Below are 27860 nucleotides of genomic sequence, written 5' to 3' on the forward strand. Positions count from 1 at the left end.
GCGCTTGATGGTTTTTGCAACTGCACTTGGGGACACTTTCAAAGTTTGCCCAATTTTTCAGATTGACTGACCTTAATTTCTTAAAGTAATGATGGCCACTCGATTTTCTTTACTTAGCTGATTTTTTCTAGCCATGATACAAATTCTAACAGTCTATTCAGTAGGACTATCAGCTGTGTATCCACCAGACTTCTGCACAACACAATTGAAGGTCCCAACCCCATTTATAAGGCAAGAAATCCCACTTATTAAACCTGACAGGGCACACCTGTGAAGTGAAAACCATTTCCGGTGACTACCTCTTGAAGCTCATCAAGAGAATGCCAAGAGTGTGCAAAGCAGTCATCAATGCAAAAGGTGGCTACTTTGAAGAACCTAGAATAGAAGACATATTTACAGTTGCTTCACACTTTTTTTGTTAAGTATATAATTCCACATGTGTTAATTCATAGTTTTGAAGCCTTCAGTGTGAATGTACACTTTTCATAGTCATGAAAATACAGAAAAATCTTTAAATGAGAAGGTGTGTCCAAACTTTTGGTCTGTACTGTATATCTAAAACTTCATATGTGGAATGTTTGAGTTGAACAGATCTGTGAATGTCAGAGTGAAGGTGACAGATGAGTAAATCAGCAGCTGCTAAGTGTGATTGATGTGACAGAGGCCTCATATGTTTGTATGTTTGAAAAAAAAAAAATGTTTCTTTATGTGAAGGTACAAAAATATATTTAATTCTGAGGAAATTATAATACATAATTAGGTATTATCTACATATATATATTTCTATATTTCTTTAATAATTATTATTTCTTGATTTAACTAATAGTGGATAAGGGCAACCACACATCAAAATGGTTTACAAATCAAATTTAAATTTAGAATAATTTTCCACATGATAATATTCTTGAATAACTATAATATTATTTTTAATGGTTACCTAAATAGGTACACACCTCTCTTTAGTCAAATCTATGCTACTCATCGATATGAAATTTATGCACAATATTTCTAGAAGAATAATTATTTTTAATTTGGTTCTGATATATACATAAATTTTATAAAATAATATTTTTGGTATTAAGGGGAAAAATGTGTTTTTGATCCTGATTACATAATCACTTTTGATCAATACTTATTTTCCACACATTTTAATAAAGAAGAAATAATAATAAGGTCCTATGGTGTAATTAAAAAGGGTATTACATGCAAAGTTGCATAATTTAATATTTTTTGGTGGTACAAGGTTATGACAAATATGAAATCATCCAGATAATGGAGCTATAAGGGTATTTTTTATGGAGAATATAATTACTCTGCATTTGTCATTAAAATTTAAAGGCCTTATTTTTATTTTTATTCTTATTTTTACTCTTAATTTTATTTTCCATTTTTAAAATTTTATTCTTACTTTATACTTCTTATTTTTCTATTTTTTCATTTTTTAATTCTCATTTGATTTTATTTCAGTTCAATATCTCAATTGAGAAAACACATTAATTTTTAATAAAGTAATGTCTAATACAAGAGTATTGCTTCATTAAATATATATTGCTAAGGAAAAAAATGTTTACATTTTCTGAGTAAACACAACAATTCATTCATTCATTTATTCATTCATTCATTCATTCATACATTCATATATTTATTCATTTTGGTTCAGGACTATACATTCTTTGATATTATTGGTTTAATAAAGATATAAAAACTTGTTTTTTCAAAATACACTGACACCTATGGGTTGGAAAAGGTAATTACACCTATGACATAAAAATGTTCTATCATATGGAGAACTTGATTGATAATGAATTATTATCTATTATAGTTTATTATTCCAAGCATAATTTATTTTAATATTTTGATAATAATTAGATGGATATTACTGATTGCTATGGTACGCTGTGATATTATAGGTTAGGAAAAACTGCCAGATTTGGTATCAGATTAGGGAATGAAGACTTCAATCAAGACATCGCAATTATGAATTCTATCTTAATAAAGACTTTTAATTTTTATAAATCAAAGAGATTCTCAAAAGTTACAAGAAGAAGCAACTGATATCCGGACGTCTCAGAAGGTAACAGGTGTGAATGCTGAGTGTTATAATAGACTGTGTCCATTACATACAATACAATTCACACCACTGATCACCAGGACGGCAGAGGACGATGATCCTATATGTACTGTGTTGTGTTAAAGTTTCATCACGTTCCAGTGGTTTCTTATCACCTGCAACGCTTCAATGAAAGCTGGTGAACAGGTAATACCTGGCATATGTGTCCTGTATATAAAGGACTGAGTACTGGTTATGGTGCTATATAAAGCAGGGAAGTGTCAAGTTAACCCTTGCTTTACTGACCAAAGACGTCACATCTGTTCCAAAAGTGACACGAGACCAGTGCGGACACACGGAAGATTCCAAAGACGATCCAACGTAAGTCCAGGTGACACTGCACAGATATTAAAGCTATATTTCATCCATGGACTTTGTTTTCTTATCAACTGACAAACATGATCTTTCTAATAAACAGTACAGTTTATGGACTGAACAATAATGAACACAATTATGGACTGTACAATATCTACATGCTGTAATTTATTTCAAAGGAGTTTTCATCTAAAGACTGTGTTATAAAAGAACCAAGAAGAAGACGAGACGACGACCCGATGATATCAGATGATGACGATTGAACCCGCGATTGCTTCAATTTAGATATAGGGAAGTATAATTATACATATTAAATGAATATTAGTCACGGCATACCATAACATGAATTCACATCATTATATAACAATAATCCGATATTGATACTATTATTACTATTATTATTATTATGGAAATTTAATGATATTGCCAAGGAAGAAGGAAAGAAAAAATGATTGATGAATGTATCTTCTTTTGAGATCTTTCAGTTAAAGTCCTTATATTCTCAAAAAAGGGGGAAATGTTAAATGGTTAATTATGGAAATTCATTTGGAATGTTAATCGATAATCATTTTTCTGAGTTCTATGCCTCAGCCATCGTGTCTAGTTGACATGCGCTATTTGTGTGTGTATGTTTGGTTCACTACCATATGTAGAACAGGTGTCCATACGACTGGCTATAAAAGCCCATGGTACAGAAAGGGCGGGCTCTCTTGCTCTGCCCACCCCACAAGACACAGAATCTTCATGCTGAGAAGCAGATGACATGTAGGCCTGGACACATGCTGGACAAAGACATGATTTACCAGCCAGGATCCAAGGAAAGATGGGTGAATCTCAACAATTAAGCTAATTATGGACAAATGGACAATTACTTTATAACTAATTATTGTATGTACCTGCTGCAATCTGATTCTTTTTAATGGACAATCCAAGAATAAATAGATACATTTTTTTATAAGAATATCGTGATATTGATACTTTGAGAAGACCTTAGTAGAAAAAAAAAAATACAGGAAGAGTATTATTTTACAGTCTCCCATCTAAGTACTATCCAGGCCTGACCCTGCTTAGCTTCTGAGATCAGATGTGATCGGGCATGTTAAGGGTGGTGTGGCCGTAGGCAGAGACAAGCCTCTCACTTGCTGCTTTTCTACTTTGACGTGTGGCTGCCGGCTGCCCTTTCCAGTGCTCAGCAAGACCAGATCCTTTTGTGCTTTCCCTTCTCTTCAATTTTTTTGCTGGCTTCCTTAAAAGGTCTTGTAGACACAACGCCCCACTCAGAGACACTGAGCTAACTGATCGGCTGCAGCGCTGTCGACGGAACGTCAGCTTCACGGCCAATGCCACAGGCCGGGAGCAGAGGCGAGACTCACCGGTAGACCCAGGTAGGGTGAGTAGAGCGCGGTTAGTTGCTTTCTAATAGCCTGCAGCCGGGGATTAATTTTTAATGAAAGGGAACAATCCCTTTGACTGTCTGCAGCGCGCCACACCTAGGAAGCGCACTATCACACACAAGACAGCATGCACACGTGCTCGCACGTGACAACACCCCCTATCTGCCCCTACAACCTCTCCGTCACCATGCATCAGACTCTCCTGCCTGTTTTATGATTTCAGGGCCCTAGCAGGAATCAACCCCCCCCTCCACAATTCCTTCCGCACCTTCCTTGCCTTCCTTGCACTGAGGTTAGCTCTTTGTCAGCCGTCTGGCTTGGTTACACAAGGTTCTTTGCAGAGAAACATGTTACTTCTGCTGGCCCTCGCTAGGCGGCCGGCATCCAAAACCTTCCCTGGGCACCTTCTGAAAGCCTGGCCCCTTCACGGCCCCAGGTGCTTTTAACACCATCATTTCCACACGGCGAGCTGCGGAGTCAATAAGCACTCCTAGCCGTGGCAAGGAGCTCGGTGTCAGGTCTGCGTGAAGGGCGGCGGGGTAGCATACTTAGCGGCCAACTGGCTCAGAGGCCTTGGGGCTTCCATCATCTAAGTTACTTAAAGTCGGTGTCCGGCAAGGCATCTTTCCATGCTAGCCGAGATGGGCAGTAGGGCAAAACGTCATCAAAATGGTCTACAGCACCCGGTGTTCCCAGGAGGTCTCCCATCTAAGTACTGTCCGAGCCCAGCCCTGCTTTGCTTCCGAAATCAGAAGAAATTGGGCGTATCCAAAGTGGCATGGCCAATAGACTTTGCTCGATCCATCGCCCGGCCAGCCTTTCTCAGGATCGCTTGATGGCAAGCAATCTGGCCGTGACGGGGCGGGCTCCGAAGGGTCCATGCTAAGGCTGTTCCGTCCCTACAGGTGTGGTTTGTTTAGTAGTGATTTACCCGCCGCATCAGGTGTCTTCAAAAATGTCTCGGCGCAGGGTCTCCTGCAGGCTAAACCCTTCATCGCGGTAATGTGACAGAAAGAGCAAGCTGGACCCGTAACTTGGGGGCGGAGCGAGACGTCCAGGGGTGAATGAAGGAAGAGGGTGAGATGGTTGCCAGTGACTTTGAGCTGCTCTTCAGAGGGGAGGGTCGTGTTGCCTGCAAAGGTCTTCTGCTTGGGGTTACCGGTGGTTGCCTCCAGCCATGCGGGAGACGCTGGTCCTGGTGAAAAGGAGCCTAGTATTAAAAGTAAAGAAGCAACAATGCTGGAGGCCCACGGTGATCAGAAGGATGCTGGTATTTTGCAGAGATGAAATAGCGCAAGAGAGAAAGCAAATGAAAAAAAGAAAAGAGAATGAATGTGTGCACTTGTGAAAGGGAATGGAAAAAAGGCATAGAAGAGAGTGCCCCCTGCTGGTGGAAGGAAGGAAAAAGCAAAAGCCTAGAGCACCTGGTATTCCCAGTCGGTCTCCCATCCAAGTACTAACAAGGCCTTACCCTGCTTAGCTTCCGAGATCAGACAAGGTCGGGTATGTTCAGGGTGGTGTGGCCGTAGGCAGAGATAAGCCTCTCACTTGCTGCTTTTCTACTTTGACGTCTGGCTGCCGGCTGCCCTTTCCAGTGCTCAGCAAGACCAGGTCCTTTTGTGCTTTCCCTTCTCTTCAATTTTTTTGCTGGCTTCCTTAAAAGGTCTTGTAGACACAACACCCCACTCAGAGCCGCTGAGCTCACTGATCGGCTGCAGCGCTGTCGACGGAACGTCAGCTTCAAGGCCAATGCCACAGGCCGGGAGCAGAGGCGATACTCACAGGTAGACCCGGGTAGGGTGAGTAGAGCGCGGTTAGTTGCTTTCTAATAGCCTGCAGCCGGGGATTAACTTTTAATGAAAGGGAACAATCCCTTTGACTGTCTGCAGCGCGCCACACCTAGGAAGCGCACTCTCACACACAAGCCAGCATGCACACGTGCTCGCACGTGACAACACCCCCTATCTGCCTCTACAACCTCTCCGTCACCATGCGTCAGAATCTCCTGCCTGTTTTATGATTTCAGGGCCCTAGCAGGAATCACCCCCCCCCCCAATTCCTTCCGCACCTTCCTTGCCTTACTAGCACTGAGGTTAGCTCTTTGTCAGCCGTCTGGCTTGGTTACACAAGCTTCTTTGCAGAGAAACATGTTACTTCTGCTGGCCCTCGCTAGGCGGCCGGCATCCAAAACCTTCCCTGTGCACTGCTGAAAGCCTGGCCCCTTCACGGCCCCGGGTGCTTTTAACGCCATCATTTCCACACGGCGAGCTGCGGAGTCAATAAGCACTCCTAGCCGTGGCAAGGAGCTCGGTGTCAGGCCTGAGTGAAGGCGGCGGGGTAGCGTACTTTACCTGCCAACTGGCTCAGAGGCCTTGGGGCTTCCATCATCTAAGTTACTTAAGGTCGGTGTCCGGCAAGGCGCCGTTCCATGCTAGCCGAGCTGGGCAGTAGGGCAAAACGTCATCAAAATGGTCTACAACACCCGGTGTTCCCAGGAGGTCTCCCATCCAAGTACTGTCTGAGCCCAGCCCTGCTTTGCTTCCGAAATCAGACGAGATCGTGCGTATCCAAGGTGGTATGGCCAGTAGACACTGCTTGATCCATCGCCCGGCCAGCCTTTCTCAGGATCGCTTGGTGGCGAGCAATCTGGCCGTGACGGGGCTTGCTCCGAAGGGTCCATGCAAAGGCTGTGCCGTCCCTACAGGTGTGGTTTGTTTAGCAGTGATTCACCCGCCGAATCAGGTGTCTTCAAAAATGTCTCGGCGCAGGGTCTCCTGCAGGCTAAACCCTTCATCGCGGTAATGTGACAGAAAGAGCAAGCTGGACCCGTAACTTGGGGGCGGAGCGAGACGTCCAGGGGTGAATGAAGGAAGAGGGTGAGATGGTTGCCAGTGACTTTGAGCTGCTCTTCAGGGGGGAGGGTCGTGTTGCCTTCAAGGGTCTTCTGCTTGGGGTTACCGGTGGTTGCCTCCAGCCACGCGGGAGACACTGGTCCTGGTGAAAAGGAGCCTAGTATTAAAAGTAAAGAAGCAACAATGCTGGAGGCCCATGGTGATCAGAAGGATGCTGGTGTTTTGCAGAGATGAAATAGCGCAAGAGAGAAAGAAAATGAAAAAAAGAAAAGAGAATGAATGTGTGCACTTGTGAAAGGGAATGGAAAAAAGGCATAGAAGAGAGTGCCCCCTGCTGGTGGAAGGAAGAAAAAAGCAAAAGCCTACAGCACCTGGTATTTCCAGGTGGTCTCCCATCCAACTACTAACAAGGCCCAACGCTGCTTAGCTTTTGAGATCAGACGAGATTGGGCATGTTCAGGGTGGTGTGGCCGTAGGGAAAAGCTAGCCTCTCACTTGCTGCTTTTCTACTTTGACGTCTGGCTGCCGGCTGCCCTTTCCAGTGCTCAGCAAGACCAGGTCCTTTTGTGCTTTCCCTTCTCTTCAATTTTCTTGCTGGCTTCCTTGAAAGGTCTTGTAGACACAACGCCCCACTCAGAGCCGCTGAGCTCACTGATCGGCTGCAGCGCTGTCAACGGAACGTCAGCTTCACGGCCAATGCCACAGGCCGGGAGCAGAGGCGAGACTCACCGGTAGACCCGGGTAGGGTGAGTAGAGCGCGGTTAGTTGCTTTCTAATAGGCTGCAGCCGGGGATTAACTTTTAATGAAAGGGAACAATCCCTTTGACTGTCTGCAGCGCGCCACACCTAGGAAGCGCACTCTCACACACAAGCCAGCATGCACACGTGCTCGCACGTGACAACACCCCCTATCTGCCCCTTCAACCTCTCCGTCACCATGCATCAAACTCTCCTGCCTGTTTTATGATTTCAGGGCCCTATCAGGAATCACCCACTCCCCCTCCCCAATTCCTTCCGCACCTTCCTTGCCTTCCTTGCACTGACGTTAGCTCTTTGGTAGCCGTCTGGCTTGGTTACACAAGCTTCTTTGCAGAGATACATGTTACTTCTGCTGGCCCTCGCTAGGCGGCCGGCATCCAAAACCTTCCCTGGTCACCTGCTGAAAGCCTGGCCCCTTCACGGCCCCAGGTGCTTTTAACGCCATCATTTCCACACGGCGAGCTGCAGAGTCAATAAGCACTCCTAGCCGTGACAAGGAGCTCGGTGTCAGGCCTGCGTGAAGACGTTGGGGTAGCGTACTTAGCTGCCAACTGGCTCAGAGGCCTTGGGGCTTCCATCATCTAAGTTACTTAAGGTCGGTGTCCGGTAAGGCGCCGTTCCATGATAGCCGAGCTGGGCAGTAGGGCAAAACGTTATGAAAATGGTCTACAGCACCCGGTGTTCCCAGGAGGTCTCCCATCCAAGTACTGTCTGAACCCAGCCCTGCTTTGCTTCCGAGATCAGATGACATCGGGCTTATCCAAGGTGGTATGGCCAGTAGACCTTGGTCGATCCATCGCCCGGCCAGCCTTTCTCAGGATCGCTTGGTTGCGAGCAATCTGGCCGTGACAGGGCGGGCTCCGAAGGGTCCATGCAAAGGCTGTGCCGTCCCTACAGGTGTGGTTTGTTTAGCAGTGATTCACCCGCCGCATCAGGTGTCTTCAAAAATGTCTCGGCGCAGGGTCTCCTGCAGGCTAAACCCTTCATCGCGGTAATGTGACAGAAAGAGCAAGCTGAACCCGTAACTTGGGGGCGGAGCGAGACGTCCAGGGGTGAATGAAGGAAGAGGGTGAGATGGTTGCCAGTGACTTTGAGCTGCTCTTCAGGGGGGAGGGTCGTGTTGCCTGCAAAGGTCTTCTGCTTGGGGTTACCGGTGGTTGCCTCCAGCCACGCGGGAGACGCTGGTCCTAGTATTAAAAGTAAAGAAGCAACAATGCTGGAGGCCCACGGTGATCAGAAGGATGCTGGTATTTTGCAGAGATGAAATAGCGCAAGAGAGAAAGCAAATGAAAAAAAGAAAGAGAATGAATGTGTGCACTTGCGAAAGGGAATGGAAAAAAGGCATAGAAGAGAATGCCCCCTGCTGGTGGAAGGAAGGAAAAAGCAAAAGCCTACAGCACCTGGTATTCCCAGGCGGTTTCCTATCCAAGTACTAACCAGGCCCGACCCTGCTTAGCTTCCGAGATCAGACGTGCTCAGGGTGGTGTGGCCGTAGGCGGAGACAAGCCTCTCACTTGCTGCTTTTCTACTTTGACGTCTGGCTGCCGGCTGCCGGCTGCCCTTTCCAGTGCTCAGCAAGACCAGGTCCTTTTGTGCTTTCCCTTCTCTTCAATTTTTTTGCTGGCTTCCTTAAAAGGTCTTGTAGACAGAAGGCCCCACTCAGAGCCGCTGAGCTCACTGATCGGCTGCAGCGCTGTCGACGGAACGTCAGCTTCACGGCCAATGCCACAGGCCGGGAGCAGAGGCCAGACTCACCGGTAGACCCGGGTAGGGTGAGTAGAGCACGGTTAGTTGCTTTCTAATAGCCTGCAGCCGGGGATTAACTTTTAATGAAAGGGAACAATCCCTTTGACTGTCTGCAGCGCGCCACACCTAGGAAGCGCACTCTCACACACAAGCCAGCATGCACACGTGCTCGCACGTGACAACACCCCCTATCTGCCCCTACAACCTCTCCGTCACCATGCGTCAGACTCTCCTGCCTGTTTTATGATTTCAGGGCCCTAGCAGGAATCACCCCCCCCCTCCCCAATTCCTTCCTTGCCCTGAGGTTAGCTCTTTGTCAGCCGTCTGGCTTGGTTACACAAGCTTCTTTGCAGAGAAACTTGTTACTTCTGCTGGCCCTCGCTAGGCGGCCGGCATCCAAAACCTTCCCTGGGCACCTGCTGAAAGCCTGGCCCCTTCACAGCCCTGGGTGCTTTTAACGCCATCATTTCCACACGGCGAGCTGCGGAGTCAATAAGCACTCCTAGCCGTGGCAAGGAGCTCGGTGTCAGGCCTGCGTGAAGGCGGCGGGGTAGCGTACTTAGCTGCCAACTGGCTCAGAGGCCTTTGGGCTTCAATCATCTAAGTTACTTAAGGTCGGTGTCCGTCAAGGCGCCGTTCCATGCTAGCCGAGCTGGGCAGTAGGGCAAAACGTCATCAAAATGGTCTACAGCACCTAGTGTTCCCAGGAGGTATCCCATCCAAGTACTGTCCGAGCCCAGCCCTGATTTGCTTCCGAGATCAGACGAGATCAGGCGTATCCAAGGTGGTATGGCCAGTAGACACTGCTCGATCCATCGCCCGGCCAGCCTTTCTCAGGATCGCTTGGTGGCGAGCAATCTGGCCATGATGGGGCGGGCTCTGAAGGGTCCATGCAAAGGCTGTGCTGTCCCTACAGGTGTGGTTTGTTTAGCAGTGATTCACCCTCCGCATCAGGTGTCTTCAAAAATGTCTCGGCGCAGGGTCTCCTGCAGGCTAAACCCTTCATCGCGGTAATGTGACAGAAAGAGCCAGCTGGACCCGTAACTTGGGGGCGGAGCGAGACGTCCAGGGGTGAATGAAGGAAGAGGGTGAGATGGTTGCCAGTGACTTTGAGCTGCTCTTCAGGGGGGAGGGTCGTGCTGCCTGCAAAGGTCTTCTGCTTGGGGTTACCGGTGGTTGCCTCAAGCCATGCGGGAGACGCTGGTCCTGGTGAAAAGGAGCCTAGTATTAAAAGTAAAGAAGCAACAATGCTGGAGGCCCACGGTGATCAGAAGGATGCTGGTATTTTGCAGAGATGAAATAGCGCAAGAGAGAAAGCAAATGAAAAAAAGAAAAGAGAATGAATGTGTGCACTTGTGAAAGGGAATGGAAAAAAGGCATAGAAGAGAGTGCCCCCTGCTGGTCGAAGGAAGTAAGAAGAAGCAAAAGCCTACAGCACCTGGTATTCCCAGGCAGTCTCCCATCCAAGTATTATCCAGGCCCAACCCTGCTTAGCTTCCGAGATCAGATGAGATCGGGCGTGTTCAGGGTGGTGTGGCCATAAATAGAAACAAGCCTCTCACTTGCTGCTTTTCTACTTAGACGTGTGGCTGCCGGCTGCCCTTTCCAGTGCTCAGCAAGACCAGGTCCTTTTGTGCTTTCCCTTCTCTTCAATTTTTTTGCTGGCTTCCTTAAAAGGTCTTGTAGACACAACGCCCCACTCAGAGCCGCTGAGCTCACTGATCGGCTGCAGCGCTGTCGACGGAACGTCAGCTTCACGGCCAATGCCACAGGCCGGGAGCAGAGGCGAGACTCACCGGTAGACCCGGGTAGGGTGAGTAGAGCGCGGTTAGTTGCTTTCTAATAGCCTGCAGCCGGGGATTAACTTTTAATGAAAGGGAACAATCCCTTTGACTGTCTGCAGCGCGCCACACCTAGGAAACGCACTCTCACACACAAGCCAGCATGCACACGTGCTCGCACGTGACAACACCCCCTATCTGCCCCTACAACCTCTCCGTCACCATGCGTCAGACTCTCCTGCCTGTTTTATGATTTCAGGGCCCTAGCAGGAATCACCCCCCCTCCCCAATTCCTTCGCACCTATCTTGCCTTCCTTGCACTGAGGTTAGCTCTTTGGCAGCCGTCTGGCTTGGTTACACAAGCTTCTTTGCAGAGAAACATGTTTCTTCTGCTTGCCCTCGCTAGGTGGCCGGCATCCAAAACCTTCCCTGGGCACCTGCTGAAAGCCTGGCCCCTTCACGGCCCCGGGTGCTTTTAACGCCATCATTTCCACACGGCGAGCTGCGGAGTCAATAAGCACTCCTAGCCGTGGTAAGGAGCTCGGTGTCAGGCCTGCGTGAAGGGCGGCGGGGTAGCGTACTTAGCTGCCAACTGGCTCAGAGGCCTTGGGGCTTCCATCATCTAAGTTACTTAAGGTCGGTGTCCGACAAGGCGCCGTTCCATGCTAGCCGAGCTGGGCATGAGGGCAAAACGTCATCAAAATGGTCTACAGCACCCGGTGTTCCCAGGAGGTCTCCCATCCATGTACTGTCTGAACCCAGCCCTGCTTTGTTTCTGAGATCAGACGAAATTGGGCGTATCCAAGGTGGTATGGCCAGTAGACGCTGCTCGATCCATCGCCCGGCCAGCCTTTCTCAGGATCGCTTTGTGGCGAGCAATCTGGCCGTGACGGGGCGGGCTCCGAAGGGTCCATGCAAAGGCTGTGCCGTCCCTACAGGTGTGGTTTGTTTAGCAGTGATTCACCCGCCGCATCAGGTGTCTTCAAAAATGTCTCAGCGCAGGGTCTCCTGCAGGCTAAACCCTTCATCGCGGTAATGTGACAGAAAGAGCAAGCTGGACCCGTAACTTGGGGGTGGAGCAAGACGTCCAGGGGTGAATGAAGGAAGAGGGTGAGATGGTTGCCCGTGACTTTGAGCTGCTCTTCAGAGTGGAGGGTCGTGTTGCCTGCAAAGGTCTTCTGCTTGGGGTTACCGGTGGTTGCCTCCAGCCACCCGGGAGACGCTGGTCCTGGTGAAAAGGAGCCTAGTATTAAAAGTAAAGAAGCAACAATGCTGGAGGCCCACGGTGATCAGAAGGATGCTGGTATTTTACAGAGATGAAATAGCGCAAGAGAGAAAGCAAATGAAAAAAAAGAAAAGAGAATGAATGTGTGCACTTGTGAAAGGGAATGGAATAAAGGCATAGAAGAGAGTGCCCCCTGCTGGTGGAAGGAAGGAAAAAGCAAAAGCCTACAGCACCTGGTATTCCCAGGCGGTCTCCCATCCAAGTACTAACCAGGCCCAGCCCTGCTTAGCTTCTGAGATCAGAAAAAATCAGGCATGTTCAGTGTGGTGTGGCCGTAGCCTGAAACAGGCCTCTCACTTGCTGCTTTTCTACTTTGACGTCTGGCTGCTGGCTGCCCTTTCCAGTGCTCAGCAAGACCAGGTCCTTTTGTGCTTTCCCTTCTCTTCAATTTTTTTGCTGGCTTCTTTAAAAGGTCTTGTAGACACAACGCCCCACTCAGAGCCGCTGAGCTCACTGATCGGCTGCAGCGCTGTCGACGGAACGTCAGCTTCACGGCCAATGCCACAGGCCGGGAGCAGAGGCGAGACTCACCGGTAGACCTGGGTAGGGTGAGTAGAGCTCGGTTAGTTGCTTTCTAATAGCCTGCAGCCGGGGATTAACTTTTAATGAAAGGGAACAATCCCCTTGACTGTCTGCAGCGCGCCACACCTAGGAAGCGCACTCTCACACACAAGCCAGCATGCACACGTGCTCGCACGTGACAACACCGCCTATCTGCCCCTTCAACCGCTCCGTCACCATGCGTCAGACTCTCCTGCCTGTTTTATGATTTCAGGGCCCTAGCAGGAATCACCCACCCCTCCCCAATTCCTTCCGCACCTTCCTTACCTTCCTTGCCTTCCTTGCACTGAGGTTAGCTCTTTGGCAGTCGTCTGGCTTGGTTACACAAGCTTCTTTGCAGAGAAACATGTTACTTCTGCTGGCCCTCGCTAGTCGGCCGGCATCTAAAACCTTCCCTGGGCACCTGCTGAAAGTCTGGCCCCTTCACGGCCCCTTCACGGCCCCGGGTGCTTTTAACGCCATCATTTCCACACGGCGAGCTGCGGAGTCAATAAGCACTCCTAGCCGTGGTAAGGAGCTCGGTGTCAGGCCTGCGTGAAGGGCAGCGGGGTAGCGTACTTAGCTGCCAACTGACTCAGAGGCCTTGGGGCTTCCATCATCTAAGGTACTTAAGGTCGGTGTCCGGCAAGGCGCCGTTCCATGCTAGCCGAGCTGGGCAGTAGGGCAAAACGTCATCAAAATGGTCTACAGCACCCGGTGTTCCCAGGTGGTCTCCCATTCAAATACTGTCTGAGCCCAGCCCTGCTTTGCTTCCGAGATCAGACGAAATCGGGCGTATCCAAGGTGGTATGGCCAGTAGACGCTGCTCGATCCATCGCCCGGCCAGCCTTTCTCAGAATCGCTTGATGGCGAGCAATCTGGCCGTGATGGGGCGGGCTCCGAAGGGTCCATGCAAAGGCTGTGCCATCCCTACAGGTGTGGTTTGTTTAGCAGTGATTCACCCGCCGCATCAGGTTTCTTCAAAAATGGCTCGGCGCAGGGTCTCCTGCAGGCTAAACCCTTCATCGCGGTAATGTGACAGAAAGAGCAAGCTGGACCCGTAACTTGGGGGCGGAGCGAGACGTCCAGGGGTGAATGAAGGAAGAGGGTGAGATGGTTGCCAGTGACTTTGAGCTGCTCTTCAGGGGGGAGGGTCGTGTTGCCTGCAAAGGTCTTCTGCTTGGGGTTACCGGTGGTTGCCTCCAGCCACCCGGGAGACGCTGGTCCTGGTGAAAAGGAGCCTAGTATTAAAAGTAAATAAGCAACAATGCTGGAGGCCCACGGTGATCAGAAGGATGCTGGTATTTTGCAGAGATGAAATAGCGCAAGAGAGAAAGCAAATGAAAAAAAAAAAAGAGAATGAATGTGTGCACTTGTGAAAGGGAATGGAAAAAAGGCATAAAAGAGAGTGCCCCCTGCTGGTGGAAGGAAGGAAAAAGCAAAAGCCTACAGCACCTGGCATTCCCAGGCGGTCTCTGTTAAATGGTTAATTATGGAAATTCATTTGGAATGTTAATCGATAATCTTTTTTCTGAGTTCTATGCCTCAGCCATCGTGTCTAGTTGACATGCGCTATTTGTGTGTGTACTTTTGGTTCACTACCATATGTAGAACAGGTGTCCATACGACTGGCTATAAAAGCCCATGGTACAGAAAGGGGGGGCTCTCTTGCTCTGCCCACCCCACAAGACACAGAATCTTCATGCTGAGAAGCAGATGACATGTAGGCCTGGACACATGCTGGACAAAGACATGATTTACCAGCCAGTATCCAAGGAAAGATGGGTGAATCTCAACAATTAAGCTAATTATGGACAAATGGACAATTACTTTATAACTAATTATTGTATGTACCTGCTGCAATCTGAATCTTTTTAATGGACAATCCAAGAATAAATAGATACATTTTTTTATAAGAATATCGTGATATTGATACTTTGAAAAGTCCTCAGTAGAAAAAAATAATACAGGAAGAGTATTATTTTACAATGGTGAGCCAGCCAGTCCTGTTTTTTTGTTTTTTAAATTAAGTAAGTGAATTTCTTCCGTGAACAAGGGGGGAGTCCTGACGAGCTGAACAGCTGTTGTTCACATGTCAGTAAATTCACTAGTTTGTCACGAGAAGCAGAAAGGACCTACAGACTGAGGAAAGACAGGAAGCAGAGGTACTATCAAGGAACAGAATCACACAGCAAAAGAATCAGACGAACTGAAGACAGGACGTGCTGATAAAGAGAAGCCAAGGAATCTTAAGGTAAGCAAAATATGGATATAATTTCTTCTTTTGCTAAACAAAGTAATATTAATTTCAAAGTTAATGTAGGAGATGACATAGAAGTTTTGTGGCTCAGTTTATACAAAGAATGTGAATTGCAGAATTTACAGTTAACTTCTAAATTGGTAAATAGAGACAAACAGAAATTGAGAAATATTCTACATTTGGTAGATTTTTTTCATAGTCTTGTGTTAGAGATTTCTAAGCAGGAAAATAGTGTAGAAGTGTCAGATGGTGATACTGATTCTGACTGTAATGTGGAAAATGAACAAGAAGTAAGACACATGTCTGTAACTGAAGGTGACCTTGGGTCTGACCAAGAGACGGACATACAGAAACCTGACATGGGAGGAGACATGACTGACATACGAGAAACCGAAATACTAGGTGATGTGGGAGGAGACGTGAGTGACGTAGGAGGAACGGACGTACAAGAGCCACTAAAAATATCAGAGAATTTTGGAATTACCCAGGCTCAACTCCAAATTAAAATGAGGAAAAATTTGCTGAAATTATACAAAATCATGCCAAAATATGATGTCAAAATCCATGCCTGTAGAAATTCAGAGACATTTGAGAGCTTCTCTGATAAGTTTGATTTATCCAATGAGGAGAGGAATCAATTATTTAAAATATGGATTCCTGTGACATTGTCCAGACGTTTACATTTAATGCCCTGTGAAAATGACTCTCCTAATGGATGGGAAAATGATTCGGACAGATTAAGATATTTGATTTATTGTGTCACAAAGGATTTTCCCAACATAGAAGATCTGCAGAAACTAAGGATTGGTAGGAAGGAATGTACATATACATTCATGTCCATATTTGAACGGTTGTACAAAGCTCTCATCAAAAATGGAAAAGTACAACATATGATAACAACTTTTGTACAAAAATTCAAATTCCTAAATTCAGTTTCCCAAGTTATGGCATCACAAAAAAATTCATTATTTGAATGTGCGCAGATGCTGGATTTTGTTAGAAAACATGAGAATCGTGAAAAGAAAATAAATCAAGCTAAATTTATAAAACCAGGAAAGGTAAAATCTTACCAAAAGCCAATATCAAACTCTCCTAGACTGAGTCATCCCCATAGTGAACTCTATCAAATACGCAGAAGATTTCATATATGTTATAAGCCATATCAGCCAGTGCAAAGATCCATCTCTCCACAGAATGAGTTAATTCTCAGTCAGAACTGTGATTCTCTAAAAAGGAAAATGGCTGAAACTGATGGACAGAGACAGGTGAGACGACCAACTCACAGTGACGTCATGGAATCTGGACAGAAGAACAGGCAGTTCTCTGAGGTTTTGAAGGATAGAAAAATGTCTTTACTAAATAGGGCGTTAATGGGGATATTTGAGAGAGACAGAAGATTTGGTTTAGGGAGTGGCTAAGGAAAAACTGCAATTATAATGTTGTATCAAAATGTAATACAATGTCTCAATATTTATTTATAATCTTATACAGTAAAATTGTAGTTACATAGTTTCTAATAGTTCATATATATATATATATATATATATATACACTTGTCTAAGTAGAGATTGCGTGTAATTGTATTTATATATACGTTTATAAAATATATATATATATTAATTAATAAATTAAAACTTCATATATATAAATTTAAGTAGCAATATTTTGAATTACATTAGAACCAACCAATATATGTATAAGATATTTAAATAATTCTGTTTCTGTATGAATTTGATATTTAATTTTATTTTCTTATATTTCCTTAGAGTTTTCATTCCAAAGCAGGATTTGATCAAAGAACTCTAAAATGGATTTATTTCTTTATTCACACAGGAAGTGAAAAAATTGAATTTTTTTTTTGTGTATAACATTTTAAAATAATAACAATATATCTAGTTGAACTATAATATATATGTAATACTTATTAATTCTTTTGTGTTGCTAATATTTTCTGTGCATGAAGTGTTCGTGCAAATTAAAGTAGCTTTACAGCATGACGTGTGACAGCTGCGGCCTTTGAACTTTGAGCTAATTGTATAGGATCCCATTCATTCTATTTTCAACTGATGTAACTTAAGACCGGGCAGCCAGTGAAAAAAGAATCTAAGACAAGAGTTTTTTCAAGTGTCTGAAATTCCAGTGACTTACTCTCATATTATATAATATGTACTTGGGGAATATTCAAAGAAATATAAAGATATTCAATTGATATGGCAATGAGCATTAATAAATTGGGATACAACAATTTTGGGTTAAATATATATATATATATATCTAAAACTTCATATGTGGAATGTTTGAGTTGAACAGATCTGTGAATGTCAGAGTGAAGGTGACAGATGAGTAAATCAGCAGCTGCTAAGTGTGATTGATGTGACAGAGGCCTCGTATGTTTGTATGTTTGAAAAAAAAAAATGTTTCTTTATGTGAAGGTACAAAAATATATTTAATTCTGAGGAAATTATAATACATAATTAGGTATTATCTACATATATATATTTCTATATTTCTTTAATAATTATTATTTCTTGATTTAACTAATAGTGGATAAGGGCAACTACACATCAAAATGGTTTACAAAGCAAATTTATATTTAGAATAATTTTCCACATGATAATATTCTTGAATAACTATAATATTATTTTTAATGGTTACCTAAATAGGTACACGCCTCTCTTTAGTCAAATCTATGCTACTCATCGATATGAAATTTATGCACAATATTTCTAGAAGAATAATTATTTTTAATTTGGTTCTGATATATTCATAAATTTTATAAAATAATATTTTTGGTATTAAGGGGGAAAATGTGTTTTTGATCCTGATTACATAATCACTTTTGATCAATACTTATTTTCCACACATTTTAATAAAGAAGAAATAATAATAAGGTACTATGGTATAATTAAGAAGGGTATTACATGCAAAGTTGCATAATTTAATAATTTTTGGTGGTACAAGGTTATGACAAATATGAAATCATCCAGATAATGGAGATATAAGGGTATTTTTTATGGAGAATATAATTACTCTGCATTTGTCATTAAAATTTAAAGGCCTTATTTTTATTTTTATTCTTATTTTTACTCTTAATTTTATTTTTCATTTTTAAAATTTTATTCTTACTTTATACTTCTTATTTTTCTATTTTTTCATTTTTTAATTCTCATTTGATTTTATTTGAGTTCAATATCTCAATTGAGAAAACACATTAATATTTAATAAAGTAATGTCTAATACAAGAGTATTGCTTCATTAAATATATATTGCTAAGGAAAAAAATGTTTACATTTTCTGAGTAAACACAACAATTCATTCATTCATTTATTCATTCATTCATTCATTCATACATTCATATATTTATTCATTTTGGTTCAGGAGTATACATTCTTTGATATTATTGGTTTAATATAGATATAAAAACTTGTTTTTTCAAAATACACTGACACCTATGGGTTGGAAAAGATAATTACACCTATGACATAAAAATGTTCTATCATATGGAGAACTTGATTGATAATGAATTATTATCTATTATTGTTTATTATTCCAAACATAATTTATTTTAATATTTTGATAATAATTAGATGGATATTACTGATTGCTATGGTACGCTGTGATATTATAGGTTAGGAAAAACTGCCAGATTTGGTATCAGATTAGGGAATGAAGACTTCAATCAAGACATCGCAATTATGAATTCTATCTTAATAAAGACTTTTAATTTTTATAAATCAAAGAGATTCTCAAAAGTTACAAGAAGAAGCAACTGATATCCGGACGTCTCAGAAGGTAACAGGTGTGAATGCTGAGTGTTATAATAGACTGTGTCCATTACATACAATACAATTCACACCACTGATCACCAGGATGGCAGAGGACGATGATCCTATATGTACTGTGTTGTGTTCAAGTTTCATCACGTTCCAGTGGTTTCTTATCACCTGCAACGCTTCAATGAAAGCTGGTGAACAGGTAATACCTGGCATATGTGTGTTGTATATAAAGGACTGAGTACTGGTTATGGTGCTATATAAAGCAGGAAAGTGTCAAGCTAACCCTTCCTTTACTGACCAAAGACGTCACATCTGTTCCAAAAGTGACACGAGACCAGTGCGGACACACGGAAGATTCCAAAGACGATCCAACGTAAGTCCAGGTGACACTGCACAGATATTAAAGCTACATTTCATCCATGGACTTTGTTTTCTTATCAACTGACACACATGATCTTTCTAATAAAGAGTACAGTTTATGGACTGAACAATAATGAACACAATTATGGACTGTACAATATCTACATGCTGTAATTTATTTCAAAAGAGTTTTCATCTAAAGACTGTGTTATAAAAGAACCAAGAAGAAGACGAGACGACGACCCGATGACATCAGATGATGACGATTGAACCCGCGATTGCTTCAATTTAGATATAGGGAAGTATAATTATACATATTAAATTAATATTAGTCACGGCTTACCATAACATGAATTCACATCATTATATAACAATAATCCGATATTGATACTATTATTACTATTATTATTATTATGGAAATTTAATGATATTGCCAAGGAAGAAGGAAAGAAAAAATGATTGATGAATGTATCTTCTTTTGAGAAATTTCAGTTAAAGTCCTTTTATTCTCAAAAAAGCGGGAAATGTTAAATGGTTAATTATGGAAATTCATTTGGAATGTTAATCGATAATCATTTTTCTGAGTTCTATGCCTCAGCCATCGTGTCTAGTTGACATGCGCTATTTATGTGTGTATTTTTGGTTCACTACCATATGTAGAACAGGTGTCCATACGACTGGCTATAAAAGCCCATGGTACAGAAAGGGGGGGCTCTCTTGCTCTGCCCACCCCACAAGACACAGAATCTTCATGCTGAGAAGCAGATGACATGTAGGCCTGGACACATGCTGGACAAAGACATGATTTACCAGCCAGTATCCAAGGAAAGATGGGTGAATCTCAACAATTAAGCTAATTATGGACAAATGGACAATTACTTTATAACTAATTATTGTATGTACCTGCTGCAATCTGAATCTTTTTAATGGACAATCCAAGAATAAATAGATACATTTTTTTATAAGAATATCGTGATATTGATACTTTGAAAAGTCCTCAGTAGAAAAAAATAATACAGGAAGAGTATTATTTTACAATGGTGAGCCAGCCAGTCCTGTTTTTTTGTTTTTTAAATTAAGTAAGTGAATTTCTTCCGTGAACAAGGGGGGAGTCCTGACGAGCTGAACAGCTGTTGTTCACATGTCAGTAAATTCACTAGTTTGTCACGAGAAGCAGAAAGGACCTACAGACTGAGGAAAGACAGGAAGCAGAGGTACTATCAAGGAACAGAATCACACAGCAAAAGAATCAGACGAACTGAAGACAGGACGTGCTGATAAAGAGAAGCCAAGGAATCTTAAGGTAAGCAAAATATGGATATAATTTCTTCTTTTGCTAAACAAAGTAATATTAATTTCAAAGTTAATGTAGGAGATGACATAGAAGTTTTGTGGCTCAGTTTATACAAAGAATGTGAATTGCAGAATTTACAGTTAACTTCTAAATTGGTAAATAGAGACAAACAGAAATTGAGAAATATTCTACATTTGGTAGATTTTTTTCATAGTCTTGTGTTAGAGATTTCTAAGCAGGAAAATAGTGTAGAAGTGTCAGATGGTGATACTGATTCTGACTGTAATGTGGAAAATGAACAAGAAGTAAGACACATGTCTGTAACTGAAGGTGACCTTGGGTCTGACCAAGAGACGGACATACAGAAACCTGACATGGGAGGAGACATGACTGACATACGAGAAACCGAAATACTAGGTGATGTGGGAGGAGACGTGAGTGACGTAGGAGGAACGGACGTACAAGAGCCACTAAAAATATCAGAGAATTTTGGAATTACCCAGGCTCAACTCCAAATTAAAATGAGGAAAAATTTGCTGAAATTATACAAAATCATGCCAAAATATGATGTCAAAATCCATGCCTGTAGAAATTCAGAGACATTTGAGAGCTTCTCTGATAAGTTTGATTTATCCAATGAGGAGAGGAATCAATTATTTAAAATATGGATTCCTGTGACATTGTCCAGACGTTTACATTTAATGCCCTGTGAAAATGATTCTCCTAATGGATGGGAAAATGATTCGGACAGATTAAGATATTTGATTTATTGTGTCACAAAGGATTTTCCCAACATAGAAGATCTGCAGAAACTAAGGATTGGTAGGAAGGAATGTACATATACATTCATGTCCATATTTGAACGGTTGTACAAAGCTCTCATCAAAAATGGAAAAGTACAACATATGATAACAACTTTTGTACAAAAATTCAAATTCCTAAATTCAGTTTCCCAAGTTATGGCATCACAAAAAAATTCATTATTTGAATGTGCGCAGATGCTGGATTTTGTTAGAAAACATGAGAATCGTGAAAAGAAAATAAATCAAGCTAAATTTATAAAACCAGGAAAGGTAAAATCTTACCAAAAGCCAATATCAAACTCTCCTAGACTGAGTCATCCCCATAGTGAACTCTATCAAATACGCAGAAGATTTCATATATGTTATAAGCCATATCAGCCAGTGCAAAGATCCATCTCTCCACAGAATGAGTTAATTCTCAGTCAGAACTGTGATTCTCTAAAAAGGAAAATGGCTGAAACTGATGGACAGAGACAGGTGAGACGACCAACTCACAGTGACGTCATGGAATCTGGACAGAAGAACAGGCAGTTCTCTGAGGTTTTGAAGGATAGAAAAATGTCTTTACTAAATAGGGCGTTAATGGGGATATTTGAGAGAGACAGAAGATTTGGTTTAGGGAGTGGCTAAGGAAAAACTGCAATTATAATGTTGTATCAAAATGTAATACAATGTCTCAATATTTATTTATAATCTTATACAGTAAAATTGTAGTTACATAGTTTCTAATAGTTCATATATATATATATATATATATACACTTGTCTAAGTAGAGATTGCATGTAATTGTATTTATATATACGTTTATAAAATATATATATATATTAATTAATAAATTAGAACTTCATATATATAAATTTAAGTAGCAATATTTTGAATTACATTAGAACCAACCAATATATGTATAAGATATTTAAATAATTCTGTTTCTGTATGAATTTGATATTTAATTTTATTTTCTTATATTTCCTTAGAGTTTTCATTCCAAAGCAGGATTTGATCAAAGAACTCTAAAATGGATTTATTTCTTTATTCACACAGGAAGTGAAAAAATTGAATTTTTTTTTTGTGTATAACATTTTAAAATAATAACAATATATCTAGTTGAACTATAATATATATGTAATACTTATTAATTCTTTTGTGTTGCTAATATTTTCTGTGCATGAAGTGTTCGTGCAAATTAAAGTAGCTTTACAGCATGACGTGTGACAGCTGCGGCCTTTGAACTTTGAGCTAATAGTATAGGATCCCATTCATTCTATTTTCAACTGATGTAACTTAAGACCGGGCAGCCAGTGAAAAAAGAATCTAAGACAAGAGTTTTTTCAAGTGTCTGAAATTCCAGTGACTTACTCTCATATTATATAATATGTACTTGGGGAATATTCAAAGAAATATAAAGATATTCAATTGATATGGCAATGAGCATTAATAAATTGGGATACAACAATTTTGGGTTAAATATATATATATATATATCTAAAACTTCATATGTGGAATGTTTGAGTTGAACAGATCTGTGAATGTCAGAGTGAAGGTGACAGATGAGTAAATCAGCAGCTGCTAAGTGTGATTGATGTGACAGAGGCCTCGTATGTTTGTATGTTTGAAAAAAAAAAATGTTTCTTTATGTGAAGGTACAAAAATATATTTAATTCTGAGGAAATTATAATACATAATTAGGTATTATCTACATATATATATTTCTATATTTCTTTAATAATTATTATTTCTTGATTTAACTAATAGTGGATAAGGGCAACTACACATCAAAATGGTTTACAAAGCAAATTTATATTTAGAATAATTTTCCACATGATAATATTCTTGAATAACTATAATATTATTTTTAATGGTTACCTAAATAGGTACACGCCTCTCTCTAGTCAAATCTATGCTACTCATCGATATGAAATTTATGCACAATATTTCTAGAAGAATAATTATTTTTAATTTGGTTTTGATATATTCATAAATTTTATAAAATAATATTTTTGGTATTAAGGGGGAAAATGTGTTTTTGATCCTGATTACATAATCACTTTTGATCAATACTTATTTTCCACACATTTTAATAAAGAAGAAATAATAATAAGGTACTATGGTATAATTAAGAAGGGTATTACATGCAAAGTTGCATAATTTAATAATTTTTGGTGGTACAAGGTTATGACAAATATGAAATCATCCAGATAATGGAGATATAAGGGTATTTTTTATGGAGAATATAATTACTCTGCATTTGTCATTAAAATTTAAAGGCCTTATTTTTATTTTTATTCTTATTTTTACTCTTAATTTTATTTTTCATTTTTAAAATTTTATTCTTACTTTATACTTCTTATTTTTCTATTTTTTCATTTTTTAATTCTCATTTGATTTTATTTGAGTTCAATATCTCAATTGAGAAAACACATTAATATTTAATAAAGTAATGTCTAATACAAGAGTATTGCTTCATTAAATATATATTGCTAAGGAAAAAAATGTTTACATTTTCTGAGTAAACACAACAATTCATTCATTCATTTATTCATTCATTCATTCATTCATACATTCATATATTTATTCATTTTGGTTCAGGAGTATACATTCTTTGATATTATTGGTTTAATATAGATATAAAAACTTGTTTTTTCAAAATACACTGACACCTATGGGTTGGAAAAGGTAATTACACCTATGACATAAAAATGTTCTATCATATGGAGAACTTGATTGATAATGAATTATTATCTATTATTGTTTATTATTCCAAACATAATTTATTTTAATATTTTGATAATAATTAGATGGATATTACTGATTGCTATGGTACGCTGTGATATTATAGGTTAGGAAAAACTGCCAGATTTGGTATCAGATTAGGGAATGAAGACTTCAATCAAGACATCGCAATTATGAATTCTATCTTAATAAAGACTTTTAATTTTTATAAATCAAAGAGATTCTCAAAAGTTACAAGAAGAAGCAACTGATATCCGGACGTCTCAGAAGGTAACAGGTGTGAATGCTGAGTGTTATAATAGACTGTGTCCATTACATACAATACAATTCACACCACTGATCACCAGGACGGCAGAGGACGATGATCCTATATGTACTGTGTTGTGTTCAAGTTTCATCACGTTCCAGTGGTTTCTTATCACCTGCAACGCTTCAATGAAAGCTGGTGAACAGGTAATACCTGGCATATGTGTGTTGTATATAAAGGACTGAGTACTGGTTATGGTGCTATATAAAGCAGGAAAGTGTCAAGCTAACCCTTCCTTTACTGACCAAAGACGTCACATCTGTTCCAAAAGTGACACGAGACCAGTGCGGACACACGGAAGATTCCAAAGACGATCCAACGTAAGTCCAGGTGACACTGCACAGATATTAAAGCTACATTTCATCCATGGACTTTGTTTTCTTATCAACTGACACACATGATCTTTCTAATAAAGAGTACAGTTTATGGACTGAACAATAATGAACACAATTATGGACTGTACAATATCTACATGCTGTAATTTATTTCAAAAGAGTTTTCATCTAAAGACTGTGTTATAAAAGAACCAAGAAGAAGACGAGACGACGACCCGATGAGATCAGATGATGACGATTGAACCCGCGATTGCTTCAATTTAGATATAGGGAAGTATAATTATACATATTAAATTAATATTAGTCACGGCTTACCATAACATGAATTCACATCATTATATAACAATAATCCGATATTGATACTATTATTACTATTATTATTATTATGGAAATTTAATGATATTGCCAAGGAAGAAGGAAAGAAAAAATGATTGATGAATGTATCTTCTTTTGAGAAATTTCAGTTAAAGTCCTTTTATTCTCAAAAAAGCGGGAAATGTTAAATGGTTAATTATGGAAATTCATTTGGAATGTTAATCGATAATCATTTTTCTGAGTTCTATGCCTCAGCCATCGTGTCTAGTTGACATGCGCTATTTATGTGTGTATTTTTGGTTCACTACCATATGTAGAACAGGTGTCCATACGACTGGCTATAAAAGCCCATGGTACAGAAAGGGGGGGCTCTCTTGCTCTGCCCACCCCACAAGACACAGAATCTTCATGCTGAGAAGCAGATGACATGTAGGCCTGGACACATGCTGGACAAAGACATGATTTACCAGCCAGGATCCAAGGAAAGATGGGTGAATCTCAACAATTAAACAATTAAGCTAATTATGGACAAATGGACAATTACTTTATAACTAATTATTGTATGTACCTGCTGCAATCTGATTCTTTTTAATGGACAATCCAAGAATAAATAGATACATTTTTTTATAAGAATATCGTGATATTGATACTTTGAGAAGTCCTCAGTAGAAAAAAGTAATACAGGAAAAGAGTATTATTTTACAGACTCCCATTCAAGTACCAACCAGGCACAACCCTGCTTAGCTTCTGAGATCAGATGAGATCGGGCGTGTTCAGGGTGGTGTAGCCATAGGCAGAGACAAGCCTCTCACTTGCTGCTTTTCTACTTTGACGTCTGGCTGCCGGCTGCCCTTTCCAGTGCTCAGCAAGACCAGGTCCTTTTGTGCTTGCCCTTCTCTTCAATTTTTTTGCTGGCTTCCTTAAAAGGTCTTGTAGACACAACGCCCCACTCAGAGCCGCTGAGCTCACTGATCGGCTGCAGCGCTGTCGACGGAACGTCAGCTTCACGGCCAATGCCACAGGCCGGGAGCAGAGTCGAGACTCACCGGTAGAACCGGGTAGGATGAGTAGAGCGCGGTTAGTTGCTTTCTAATAGGCTGCAGCCGGGGATAACTTTTAATGAAAGGGAACAATCCCTTTGACTGTCTGCAGCGCGCCACACCTAGGAAGCGCACTCTCACACACAAGCCAGCATGCACACGTGCTCGCACGTGACAACACCCCCTATCTGCCCCTACAACCTCTCCGTCACCATGCGTCAGACACTCCTGCCTGTTTTATGATTTCAGGGCCCTAGCAGGAATCACCCCCCCCTCCCCAATTCCTTCCGCACCTTCCTTGCCATCCTTGCACTGAGGTTAGCTCTTTGTCAGCCGTCTGGCTTGGTTACACAAGCTTCTTTGCAGAGAAACATGTTACTTCTGCTTGCCCTCGCTAGGCGGCCGGCATCCAAAACCTTCCCTGGGCACCTGCTGAAAGCCTGGCCCCTTCACGACCCCGGGTGCTTTTAACGCCATCATTTCCACACGGCGAGCTGCGGAGTCAATAAGCACTCCTCGCCGTGGCAAGGAGCTCGGCGTCAGGCCTGCGTGAAAGCGGCGGAGTAGCGTACTTAGCTGCCAACTGGCTCAGAGGCCTTGGGGCTTTCATCATCTAAGTTACTTAAGGTCGGTGTCCGGCAAGGCGCCTTTCCATGCTAGCCGAGCTGGGCAGTAGGGTAAAACGTTATCAAAACGGTCTACAGCACCCGGTGTTCCCAGGAGGTCTCCCATCCAAGTACTGTCTGAGCCCAGCCCTGCTTTGCTTCCGAGATCAGACGAGATCGGGCGTATCCAAGGTGGTATGGCCAGTAGACGCTGCTTGATCCATCGCCCGGCCAGCCTTTCTCAGGATCGCTTGGTGGCGAGCAATCTGGCCGTGACGGGGCGGGCTCCGAAGGGTCCATGCAAAGTCTGTGCCGTCCCTACAGGTGTGGTTTGTTTAGCAGTGATTCACCCGCCGCATCAGGTGTCTTCAAAAATGTCTCGGCGCAGGGTCTCCTGCAGGCAAAACCCTTCATTACGGTAATGTGACAGAAAGAGCAAGCTGGACCCGTAACTTGGGGGCGGAGCGAGACGTCCAGGGGTGAATGAAGGAAGAGGGTGAGATGGTTGCCAGTGACTTTGAGCTGCTCTTCAGGGGGGAGGGTCGTGTTGCCTGCAAAGGTCTTCTACTTGGGGTTACCAGTTGTTGCCTCCAGCCACCCGGGAGACGCTGGTCCTGGTGAAAAGGAGCCTAGTATTAAAAGTAAATAAGCAACAATGCTGGAGGCCCACGGTGATCAGAAGGATGCTGGTATTTTGCAGAGATGAAATAGCGCAAGAGAGAAAGCAAATGAAAGAAAGAAAAGAGAATGAATGTGTGCACTTGTGAAAGGGAATGGAAAAAAGGCATAGAAGAGAGTGCCCCCTGCTGGTGGAAAGAAGGAAAAAGCAAAAGCCTACAGCACCTGGTATTCCCAGGTGGTCTCCCATCCAAGTACTAACGAGGCCCAACTCTGCTTAGCTTCTGAGATCAGACGAGATCGGGCGTGTTCAGGGTGGTGTGGCCGTAGGCAGAGACAAGCCTCTCACTTTCTGCTTTTCTACTTTGAATGCTGGCTGCCGGATGCCCTTTCCAGCGTTCAGGAAGACCAGGTCCTTTTGTGCTTTCCCTTCTCTTCAATTTTTTTGCTGGCTTCCTTAAAAGGTCTTGAAGACAGAACGCCCCACTCAGAGCCGCTGAGCTCACTGATCGGCTGCAGCGCTGTCGACGGAACGTCAGCTTCACGGCCAATGCCACAGGCCGGGAGCAGAGGCGAGACTCACCGGTAGACCCGGGTAGGGTGAGTAGAGTGCGGTTAGTTGCTTTCTAATAGCC

At 42.2% G+C, this 27860-nt stretch overlaps 2 non-coding genes and 10 pseudogenes across 2 annotated transcripts; all 12 read right to left on the minus strand.

The window, feature by feature from the left end:
• Window positions 1-4490: 4490 nt before the first annotated feature.
• On the minus strand, window positions 4491-4610 carry LOC141269946 (5S ribosomal RNA; annotated as a pseudogene).
• A 621-nt stretch (window positions 4611-5231) lies between these two features.
• Window positions 5232-5350, minus strand: LOC141268764 (5S ribosomal RNA; annotated as a pseudogene).
• Window positions 5351-6289: 939 nt separating this feature from the next.
• LOC141269060 (5S ribosomal RNA) lies at window positions 6290-6409 on the minus strand (annotated as a pseudogene).
• A 621-nt stretch (window positions 6410-7030) lies between these two features.
• LOC141269888 (5S ribosomal RNA) lies at window positions 7031-7149 on the minus strand (annotated as a pseudogene).
• A 944-nt stretch (window positions 7150-8093) lies between these two features.
• On the minus strand, window positions 8094-8213 carry LOC141269624 (5S ribosomal RNA; annotated as a pseudogene).
• A 605-nt stretch (window positions 8214-8818) lies between these two features.
• On the minus strand, window positions 8819-8927 carry LOC141269476 (5S ribosomal RNA; annotated as a pseudogene).
• Window positions 8928-9858: 931 nt separating this feature from the next.
• Window positions 9859-9978, minus strand: LOC141268239 (5S ribosomal RNA; annotated as a pseudogene).
• A 624-nt stretch (window positions 9979-10602) lies between these two features.
• On the minus strand, window positions 10603-10721 carry LOC141266769 (5S ribosomal RNA). The gene has a single exon (XR_012320794.1). It is a non-coding gene; the product is annotated as a 5S ribosomal RNA (ribosomal RNA).
• Window positions 10722-12403: 1682 nt separating this feature from the next.
• On the minus strand, window positions 12404-12522 carry LOC141267513 (5S ribosomal RNA; annotated as a pseudogene).
• A 962-nt stretch (window positions 12523-13484) lies between these two features.
• Window positions 13485-13604, minus strand: LOC141268662 (5S ribosomal RNA; annotated as a pseudogene).
• Window positions 13605-26697: 13093 nt separating this feature from the next.
• Window positions 26698-26817, minus strand: LOC141267336 (5S ribosomal RNA; annotated as a pseudogene).
• A 621-nt stretch (window positions 26818-27438) lies between these two features.
• Window positions 27439-27557, minus strand: LOC141266833 (5S ribosomal RNA). The gene has a single exon (XR_012320854.1). It is a non-coding gene; the product is annotated as a 5S ribosomal RNA (ribosomal RNA).
• Between the last annotated feature and the right edge of the window lie 303 nt (window positions 27558-27860).

The sequence above is a fragment of the Phyllobates terribilis genome, unplaced genomic scaffold (assembly GCF_046119375.1).
Source record: "Phyllobates terribilis strain yellow unplaced genomic scaffold, ASM4611937v1 Scaffold_4__5_contigs__length_816908805, whole genome shotgun sequence".
In the NCBI taxonomy this organism is placed as follows: Eukaryota; Metazoa; Chordata; class Amphibia; order Anura; family Dendrobatidae; genus Phyllobates; species Phyllobates terribilis.